Source organism: Lactuca virosa, chromosome 8 (assembly GCF_052849685.1).
Source record: "Lactuca virosa cultivar CGN04683 chromosome 8, Lactuca_virosa_CGN04683_v6, whole genome shotgun sequence".
Classification (NCBI taxonomy): Eukaryota; Viridiplantae; Streptophyta; class Magnoliopsida; order Asterales; family Asteraceae; genus Lactuca; species Lactuca virosa.
The window spans coordinates 303525783-303537182 of NC_136433.1; the positions used below are offsets into that span (position 1 = coordinate 303525783).

The 11400-nt window shown below is 30.2% G+C and overlaps 1 long non-coding RNA gene across 1 annotated transcript; it reads right to left on the reverse strand.

Annotated features, from left to right (window-relative positions):
- Positions 1–7508: 7508 nt before the first annotated feature.
- Positions 7509–7832, reverse strand: LOC145129773 (uncharacterized). The gene is made up of 3 exons (XR_013717658.1): positions 7755–7832; positions 7631–7675; positions 7509–7552 (listed from the first exon to the last, which is right to left on the reverse strand). It is a non-coding gene; the product is annotated as an uncharacterized LOC145129773 (long non-coding RNA).
- Between the last annotated feature and the right edge of the window lie 3568 nt (positions 7833–11400).

Here is an 11400-nt window from a genome sequence, read left to right on the forward strand (position 1 = left end):
TTGTATACAACATATATATTCATACGTTATGAATATAACTAGTTTTGTTTTCTCTTTTGTTACTATTTACTAGAAACAATAATTCTCAATATGTTGGTAAAATATTATTTTCATCAAAAAATATTTTTCCAATTAAATACAAGTATTGATATTTATTAATAATTAAAATTACACTATTAAATAATCAATTAGTAGTAACTTGCTATAAGGTATGACCCTATACGATCATATGTCATTAGCAAATATCATTCTCTAATGACTCTTGAACATAAATATCTTTGAATCTCCCACTTGCATAAGACTCATCATAGACTGATATGGACATTGATGAACGTCTAGCACCATTTCATTGCCCCCAATAACACACGACGAAGATTGTCATTCATCAACATCCAATTCCCATAAACCCAACACTACAATTAATGTAAAATGTAAGTTTATCAAGTATCCCTTCGTTACAGACATCCTATTGAACATGAGACTTGGATTGTAATCAATATCATTTGGTGTTCAACTATATGCAATGCATGTTAGATTTCTAGCTCTCAACATATAAGAGGAACACATATCATCTTGATTGCATATGCCTCTTGCATGGTTCAGACCACACCTGATAATGGGTTTTATAACTGCCCGGTTAAGGATCAACATTTGGCCACATCAAAGCATAACACTCCCTACAATTAAGTCTCACTATGTATCTTAGGTGTTAAGGATACAAAGATAGTAACTTTTATCAAGTGTCACACCCCATTCGACGGCAGAAGCTCCAGGGTTGTGACGTAAACATTGGGTCAAAGTTAACATACACATAATGAATTGTACAAAAAACTTAAAAATTATTAAATACTTCCATTAATCTGGGTTCAAAAGTTACATCATTTGGAACTACAAAAATACGATTGTACATAAACAAGTTCGGAAAAACGTAAATCAAATAACATAAAGGCCTGAACATATAGGCCAACAAAAAGACAAAAAAATGCATTTCCATGATAGGCAAGCCATAAAATCTAGTTTCTAGGTCCGTGAGAGTACATGCGTTTAAAATACGCCAATAAAAATTGTTGGTGAGTCCCACAGGTTTTGACTTTGCGTACTTTTATTACCAAAAGTCATTTTATATAAATAAGTTTGGATATCAAATTATGTAAGTAATTTTTTTGACTCAAAAGTATAAAGATAAACCATTACACACTTGTAATCCCATACAAGAAAAACATTTGTTTATATAATTAACTTAGTAAATATAAGCTTGTAAACAACAAAAAATAATGTCATAATATTTATTGAGTATTATTTACTTAATTCATTGGCCGACACTTATCCATTTGACCAATAACGTTCCTACCTCATACAGTCCTATTTCAACTTGTATGAGCATCCAAACTACATATAAATACTATTTCAATTCTATACGTGTATAAAAACAAACTTTGGGTCTATAGTGATCTTATACAGAATTACGGACACGCAAACCTCTGAAATATCACTGTAAACATCACCAGTGTCATGAAATAATGACATATTAAACAATAACGTCATTTTCCATTTGTCACAAGTAGGTTGTAGCTAGCAACCATACGTGAGATTGGCAAGCCATATATATCTATAAAAAAAAGGTTACTCGTTCCTTGCGGATTAGTTGTTATAAGATGGTTTTACTAAGTTTTATATCCTTAGTGGATTAAAAGGTCATCTTAGATAGGGAATCCCGAGTTCAAAAGTTGAAATAGTGTGTGTGTGCGCGCATTAAATCTTACACTTTAGTTAAAAGCTTATTAGACTCTTTATTTGTTCAAATATTTCAAAATGGAGAATTAAGTATTAAAACTTAAGTTATAATGTCTACCAAAGTTAGCATTTATAGTTTATAAATAATTTTCCTGACAAAAATTAGGCACCATAACGGCGGCGTTTTAACCAAAACTAGATTTCATCCAAAGCGAAATCAACCAAATATAGAGCAATTATAACATATATAAACAAATGAAATACTATAGCAAACAAATATAACATTTCTTTTTACCTTCCTTCGAAATATATATATATATATATATATATATATATATATATATATATATATATATATATATATATATATATATATATATATATATATATATATATATATGCACTATCATCATTTAATATCGTGAACCAGACAAAAAATGGGTTGCGACTGTGTTTTCACCAAAACCAAATTTCAACTAATGTGAAATCAACCAAATATAGAACAATTTTAACATATATAAACAAAGCAAATACAATAGCAAACAATATATATATATATATATATATATATATATATATATATATATATATATATATATATATATATATATATATATATATATATATATATATATATATATATATAGGGAAAGGATCAAATGAGAACACCAAAAAGGTTGAGAACGCGAGAACATATATATTCATTTGTGATTTCATGTATTAATTTGTAGAGAAATGATAAATTTTTATGCACAATCAAAATGAATATGCTTTTTCTCTTGAATTGAAATTAAAGGCTTAAAAATTTATTATTTCTCCACAAATGAATACATGGAATCACAAATGAATATATTTTGTTCTCCCGTTCTCAAACTTTTTGGTGTTCTCATTTGATCCTACTATATATATATATATATATATATATATATATATATATATATATATATATATATATATATATAGAATAGGCTTAGGTTATTTTGTTTAAAGTAATTATTGTGTTATTGTATGCATAAATGTGGGCCAATCAAATTTACTTATTTTAAGAAAGTGATTAATATATATTATTGAATTAAATATAATTGAAAAAACCACCATAATTAATTACAAGGGTAATTTAGTCAATTAATATAGATGTAATAAAGGAAAATTGCATTTTTTTAAGGGATCATAGATTCTATTAATTTTAAAAATCCGATTTTACGAATTATAAATCTTTTAAATCGGACATTCTGACAGAATATGTTTATGAGTATATTCAAAAATAAAAATATTCTTGAACCATAAATAATAAAAATATTCTTGAACCTATTTCTTGATCATGAATTTAAAAACTTCTTGTAGATTAACAAATTCTTGAAGAATAAATTGAAGAATAAAAACAAAAAATACATTATTTCTTATAGAATACGGGTAACAATTGTTAAGAATTACATTTATTGTTAAAGAATAAAACTAAAAAAAACTTTCAAAACGGGAAAGAAAACATCAAAATCTAACAACGACTAATACATTCTAAAAGAATAATGTGGTCTGTTTCAATTTTGTGGTCCGTTCTTCAAGCATCAACTTCTGTGATTCCAGCAGAATTGGAATTCGTGATTCCATTCCAACAGAATTGGAATTCGTGATTTCATTCCAATAGAATTGGAATCTCACCAATACCTCTGTGATTCCGTTTCATTATGGTTTTCAGGACATTACTACACTCAAACCCAAAGGAAAAAGTGTTTCCTTTTCACAATAGACGTTGTCACATGGATTACAGTCAAGAAATACAAGAACAATCTTGTTCTTGCCCTTATGTACCCAGCAAACCAACAAAAAAAAAAGAGGGCAGTTTCCCATTCGTGTTCTTCCTTCTCCCATTCCTGTGAAAACAACAAACCCAATCAACTCTACAAACACCCATCGATTTTCTATCAAAAGTAACCCCAAAATATCTAATTTTGTACAACTGAAATGGTGTTCCCTTTACCCTTTCTGGATTGAACTAACGTGCACTCCTTTCTTCACTGCTAGCCTCGGACCACCTAAACACCAACTGTTCCCTCTTGTTCTTCCTTCTTCCTTCTTCCCTGTCAAACAATCAAACACATAACCTGTTCAATCAGAATGGATATCAAGGTGTTGAATCTAGGTTTTAGAACATGATGTTACATAAGAGAGCTTACGGAATAAACTACGACTGTGATATATAGCAAACTTTAAAATTCAGATGAAAATGAAATCATCCATTAATATCCAAATGGTATATCATCCCATCATTACCCTACTCATTTGCACAATTGATGTATAAAATTTTAGATAAAGAAATTGCAAAATACCAGAAAAGACATACCCTGCATAATTGGGTACAGTCCTAGAGATCTTCACAGCAGGAGCCTTCCTGGCCGATGAACTCTCCCCACCGTTTGGAGCCCTAAAAGCCCCATCTTTGAACGTCCTCCCCGCAGACGATTCAGAGCGAAAGGTCTAGGATTCAGAATTGAAATCGGGCTCGCATTCGTTCATCGGAAATGACTGGATTCGGTTTTACTTGAGATCTTCACAGCATCTTCCGGTTTTGGACTCGACAAATTGTTTCCGCCATCGGTGGTCGAAGATACTATCGCAGATACTAGAGAAACGAATTGGGATGCAGACGTCGATGGTAATTAAAAGGTGATAAATTAGGTTAAAAATCAACTAGCATAATTATAGGAAAGTATTTAGGGAAGTTGTTTATAAAATTACCTAATTACCCTTATTTATTTATTTAATTATTTATTTAAATTTTAAATTTTGATTGGCCCACATTTATGCATACAATAACACAATACTTAGTTTAAACATTTGAACATATCTCTCTCTCTCTCTCTCTCTCTCTCTCTCTCTCTATATATATATATATATATATATATATATATATATATATATATATATATATATATATATATATATATATATATATATATATATATATATATATATATTGTAACATTTTAAGTTTTAAACATAACCATATAACCATATATGTATACTATGATCATTTCTATGTGAAAAAACATAAATATGCTTATCTACCACCATTTTATGTAGTGTATATATATATATATATATATATATATATATATATATATATATATATATATATATATATATATATATATATATATAGGGTTGAGATCGGTTTAGAACTCAAAGTTTCCCGAGAACCCGAGAACTAAAAGTGGAGCGTTGGATCGAAATTAATTAATTAAGGACATGATCGTCATCTTACCAATCTTATTTAATGTTTAATTTTTTTTGTTATTGGAAAGATTAATAAAAGTTCTAAAAATTAACATAAAAAATCAAATTTCATATTTTTTTAAAAAAAAATAATTTTTGTTTTTTTTCAATGGAGATTTTTTTAATTTTTTCAAAAAAAATGAATTTTCAAAAAAATGATTTTTTTTTCTAAAAACTGCAATTTTTTCAAAAAAAACTGCAATTTTTTTTTAAAAGACTGTTTTTTTTTTCAAAAAAACTGCAATTTAAAAAAAACAGTAATTTTTCCAAAAAAAAAACTGCATTTTTTTTTTAAAAAAAATCTAGAATTTTTTCAAAAAAACTATAATTGTTTTAAATATACTGATTTTTAAAAAGTAAATTGCAGTTTTAAAAAAAAATTGCAGTGATTCATATGTGAATTATATGTAAAAACTGCAGTATTTTTTATTAAAAAGTAAAAACTGCAAAAAAACTGCAGTATATTTAAAAATCAGTATATTTAAAAAAAACTGCATTTTTTATTAAAAAGTAAATTTTTAAAAATCAGTATATTAAAAAAACTATAATATTTAAAAAAAAAACTCTAATTTTTTAGCAAAAAAATCAACGTTTTAGGTGCATATATGCATATTTTTTCAAATACATATATGAATATTTTCTTATACAATCATATTCGTAAGTAAATCATAAAAAATCTTAATTTTATTAATCAATCTATAAACATAATACTACAAGTATTTTATTCAATATAAAATTAAATATAAAAAAACTACAACGATTCACAATACTATCATTTCTTCATATCAAGATTTTCATATTTTCTTCAACTTATCACTTTTCACATCTTCAATATTTTCCACAAATTCTTCAAATTCTACAAGAAAATTAAAAAAAAATGATTAATGCAAGAACACTCACAAAAATATACATGTATATATCATGTCAGATTCACATGAGATTATATCATGTGATTATATAATGTGTATCTATTAAGTATCATGTGATTGTATCTTTTAAGATTCACATGAGATTATATCATGTGATTATATAATGTGATATTCACATGTGATTCATATGTGAATTACATGTGATTTACATGTGAATCACATGTAATTCATATGTGAATTATGAATTACATGTTATTTACATATGAATCACATGTAATTCATATGTTTTTCACTCGTGATTTACATGTGAATCATATGTAATTCATATGTGAATTACATATTATTTACATGTTAATCACATTTAATTCATATGTATTTCACTCATGATTTACATGTGAATCACATCTGATTCATATGTAAATTACATGTGATTTACATGTGAATCACATGTAATTCATATGTGAATTACATGTGAATCACATGTAATTCATATGTGTTTCACTCGTGATTTACATGTGAATCAAAAGTGATTCATATGTGAATTACATGTGAATCACATGTAATTTATATGTGAATTACATGTTATTTACATGTGAATCACATGTAATTCATATGTAAATTACATGTTATTTACATGTGAATCACATGTAATTCATGTGTTTCACTCGTGATTTACATGTGATTCATATGTGAATTACATGTAATTTACATGTAATTCCTATGTGATTCACTTGTGATTTACATGTGAATTACATATCATTCATATATGATTTACATGTGATTAATATGTGAATCACATGAGATTTACATGTGAATCACATATGATCTACATGTGAATCTCATGTGAATCACATATAATTCACCTGTAAATATATGAATCACATCCAAATTAATACAATGGATATTATATACGACAAAATAATTAAATTTGGATAATAATGTAACGAGTTGTTGCAAGATAACTAATTATTGAGATATATGTAAAATTTCCTAACTATCCATATCTTTTAGCAAATGATTACTCATTTTTAAAATTCACATCCAAAAACTATCTAGGACCCATGTCATAAATAAAAGAACAAACCTTAATAGGTGTAGTGCATAAATACGAAGGGCTGACTCTTGAGTTTTCACGGAAGCAGGTTGAATGCTGAAAACAATATACTATCAGGTCTATTTTTTATCCCAAGATGGATAAAAATTGCAGCTTTTTGTCCCACCTAAAAAGGTGGGACAAAAAATATGTTCTCAAAATTATTATACTTTAAGAAATATATGCAATTATAGCAATGCATTTTTTATTAATTAATTAAGAAATGGAAGTAGGATGCTATAAATATAATAAACAAATTGACAAAAGTAGAAAATACAAATGATAAGAACCTGAAATTGGCAGGGGAGAAAACTCCAATCCAGTCATCATTTGATGGGTTCAAATTGCTGATGTGCACATTCACCCATTCAGAATTTTGCTACATATACTACAAATTAAATACTCAAATTTGCTTGTTGGGCCCTCAATGCTACATGGATTAAAAAACAAACGGCTTACATTAACAAAAAAAAATTGGCAATGAAGACTTGTAGTTTAGGTTTCAATCCAGGTTAAGCTTCCCATTAACAAGAACTTGCTCGGAAGTTCTCCTCCTGATAGAGCTAGATATGTGATTTTCTTCCTGAAATTGTAAATACAACACAAAATTAATTTGTATTCTATATTTAATATTTAATAAGTTCAGAGCTCTCAATCAAACCTTGGAATATCAATATCAGTGATCCAAATAAACCCAGCTATGTTGCTACATTTAAAGCAAATAAACCAAAACAATAGTAAGCACCATATATAATAAGTTCTATTAAAACAATTTTAAAGAATACCTTGAAAGAATCTGATCTTGTTCTTTTGCAAAAGAGACAGCAAGAACTAAATTGAGCAAATCCCTGTTGATGTTTACAGGAACTTGTGAGCTGCCTTCTTCTAAATCATATAACTTAAACTTCAAGTTTGAACTTAAATTAATTATATTTCCATTTCATTTCTTTATTAGGATTATGAGGCCAGGAGATACATTGGTCAGCCAGTTGAACTTCCTGTAAGTTGATTATTTGTTCTATAAATTCTGTTATTTGTGCTTATTATGGGATTTACACATTTTTATTATGATGTCAACAGAGTCGAATCACAACCGAGGAGTACTTGATGAAGCTGGATGAAGCACTTGAGGTAATTAAGTTTTTTTTTTAGTATGAAAATCACTTGAGGTAATCACCACTTTCTGTTCTTGAAATCGAATGAATAAGTATCTTAATCAGCAATTTGCAGAGGCATAGAAACACAATAGTTCAAATCAAACGGACTAACTAAAACCTATCACTTTGGCATTGGGCTTAATGATGAACAAAATTTGATTGAATATATACAGAGGAGGCATTAAGATGTACCTTAGAAGACTAATTCGAGTCTATATTAACACATCTCACCAATCGAAAATGGAACTCGTCTGTCAGGGGATCGTGAGAACCACCGGTAAAATCCTCTCCGGTCCAAAAATACAGTTTCAGTGATTGAAAAAGTGAAGAAGATACTAGATATGGTGTCGACATGTACCGAAGGACGGACGACGATTTCTGAAAACGAGAACTGTGTAACGGCGGTCGTACGCCGGTTGATGAAAGTATCACCGGCGGTGACAGATCACGAAATTGGAGTGATCTGGAGCTCGTGTTACATGTCAAGAGATCGAATCGCTTAGGAATCTGCAATGAGGAACAATGGATTGACAAAGTTGTTGCTCGTGATGCAGAGTAATTGCTCCGACACGGCGAGGCAAATCGGTGTGTCGTTCATAATCGCAACCAAGAACTGCAAAATCAAAAGTTCAAATTCATAAAACTAGGAATACTAATTGAACTTACCTGAGTTGCGATGAGCAATAATTGACTTTATGTATGTGATTTTGATCACCTGTGCTAGAAATCGATGGTGATTTCATTGAAATCGGCGATGATTTTGTTGAAAATCGACAATAACTGTGGTCCTTCATCGATCTTCAGCGCATGTGTGTGAGTCTGATCTTCAGTGGGGATCTCTTTCTGTACGACGTGATTACACATACTTCGGCTATCAAAGATCCATCATAGAATATTCAGGTATTTGGCAATCAACTGTCGTAATTGAAGATGAAAACTAATGACATCGATCTCTTTGCTCGTGGATTCACCATCGATGATACGGAGGATAAGGACCATGGATTAGTAGTCTTCACCTTACCTGATTCAATGAATAGCGGAGACATTTGACGGAGGAAACCATAGATGTCAGGCGATGGTTCTGGATTGGGGAAGGATCGACGATGAAGTTGTAAGAGAAAGAGGGATGACGGACAAAGACGATGAGGGATTTGAGAGCGGCATCGATTGATTTGGGGGATAATCTCTTCAGTACCATAAATGCCCTTCGATTAATTTCAGAACCATACCCCCGTGTTTAATTTTCCCATTTATTTACAAAAACGCCACCGAGCATCCTAGCCTTTTATTATTTTGATCTAACGGCTCACAATCGGTTCTCGGGTTCTCGGGAAACTTTAAGTTCTCAAATGATCCTTCCTCTCTCTCTCTCTCTCTCTCTCTCTATATATATATATATATATATATATATATATATATATATATATATATATATATATATATATATATATATATATATATATATATATATATATATATATGTAGAGAGAGAGAGAGAGAGTTAGGTTCACATGTTATAACTATCTATTATGTGGATGTAGGGATGATTGTGGACCAATCAATTCAAAAACCTGGATAAGGATATATTGGTAATTTTCTTTTATACACCTAAACTAATTTCCAATATATATGGAAAATGGCTTATATCACAGATAAAATCCCTTATAATGACGTCTGCTCCATAACCCCGTTCCTCTCACTTTTCTTTCGTTCAATCTATATGAAAAATCCCCAATAATCGCAAAAACCCAGACAACGAATTGGATAGCGTATAGTGTCGCCCTCTTCCATATTTTATTGCTTCCTCTTAGACTACTAGGTGTGGGCAACATGTTATTACATGTTATCACACCCAAATTATCCACCACATCATCCTAGTCACAATTTGGTGTTATAACACCCAAGGTGGAAATGGGCAACATCTAATAACATGTGATAGCACCAATTATTTTCTATTTTATTTTTTATTTTATTTTTGATGTTTTTTTTTCTATATTTCGAATTTTTTTTATTTATTTATTTATATTTGAAAAGTAAAAATAAAATTTTAATAAAACTTAAATTAAAAACAACATTAAAAAATTACAACAAAAAACAAAAACATTTAAAAACCTAAAAAGCCAAAAAAAAAAAGATGATAAAACCTACATTTTTTGGCCTAAAACTATTCATCTTCATCTTCGTGACCAACATAGATGTAATCCGCCAAGTCTTCACGGAGTTGCTTGTGTTTTCGCTGATCTTGAATATCAACCACTCTATGTAAATATTCCGATGTCCTTGGTTTAAATTGCACATGTCTTGGCTCCGTAGGCGAATATGTTGCAATATTGCATCCTTTATCTTCGACAACCATGTTATGCATTATGATACATGCATACAGGATATATCGTAGAGTATCTAACTCATAAGGTCTCGCCGCTTGTTCAACTATGTGCCATTTTGATTTCAAAACCCCAAAAGCACGTTCAACGTCCTTACGAGCTCCTTCTTGTCGTCTATTGAAATATTTGTCCCTTGGATCTATTGGGTGTCGAAACGCCTTCACAAACGTGGAATATTGTGGATATATTCCGTCTGTTAGGTAATACCCAAACTTATATTCATTTTCATTCACTGTGAAAGGAGCATCCGGGGCTTTTCCTGACAAAAGATCGTCAAATATTGGTGATTGATCGAGAACGTTGACGTCGTTGTTAGAACCCGCAACCCCAAAAAAAGCATGCCAAATCCATAAATCTTGTGAAGCAACAGACTCTAATACCAACGAAGGCGCTCCATGATGATCGCTCGAATACTGGCCTTTCCACGCCACGGGGCAATTTCTCCATTTCCAGTGTGTGCAGTCAATGCTCCCAAGCATACCCGGAAAACCATGTCTTTCTTCATGCGCCGCATATAATTGTTGCATATCATGCAACGAAGGTTTGCGCAAGTATTGGTCACCGAAGGTTTCGACAACACCTCTTGCCAACAAATACAAACTTTCTTGTGCGGTCCACTCAGACATTCTCATATAATCGTCAACAGAATCGGGCGACTCCCCCATTGCCATAAGTTTAATTGCAGCAACACATTTTTGCAACCCTGTGAAGCCTCGTTTTCCTCTAGCATCATATCTCATTTGGAAAAATTCGTACCTAAATAAATATTAAACATGTAAAAATTGTATTTATTTTATCTAAAAGTGACATTTTGTAAATTATAAAAGTTGAATCAAACGATACCTTGCTTCCATAGCGTTGGCTATCCTTTCAAAGACATTTTTTCGCAA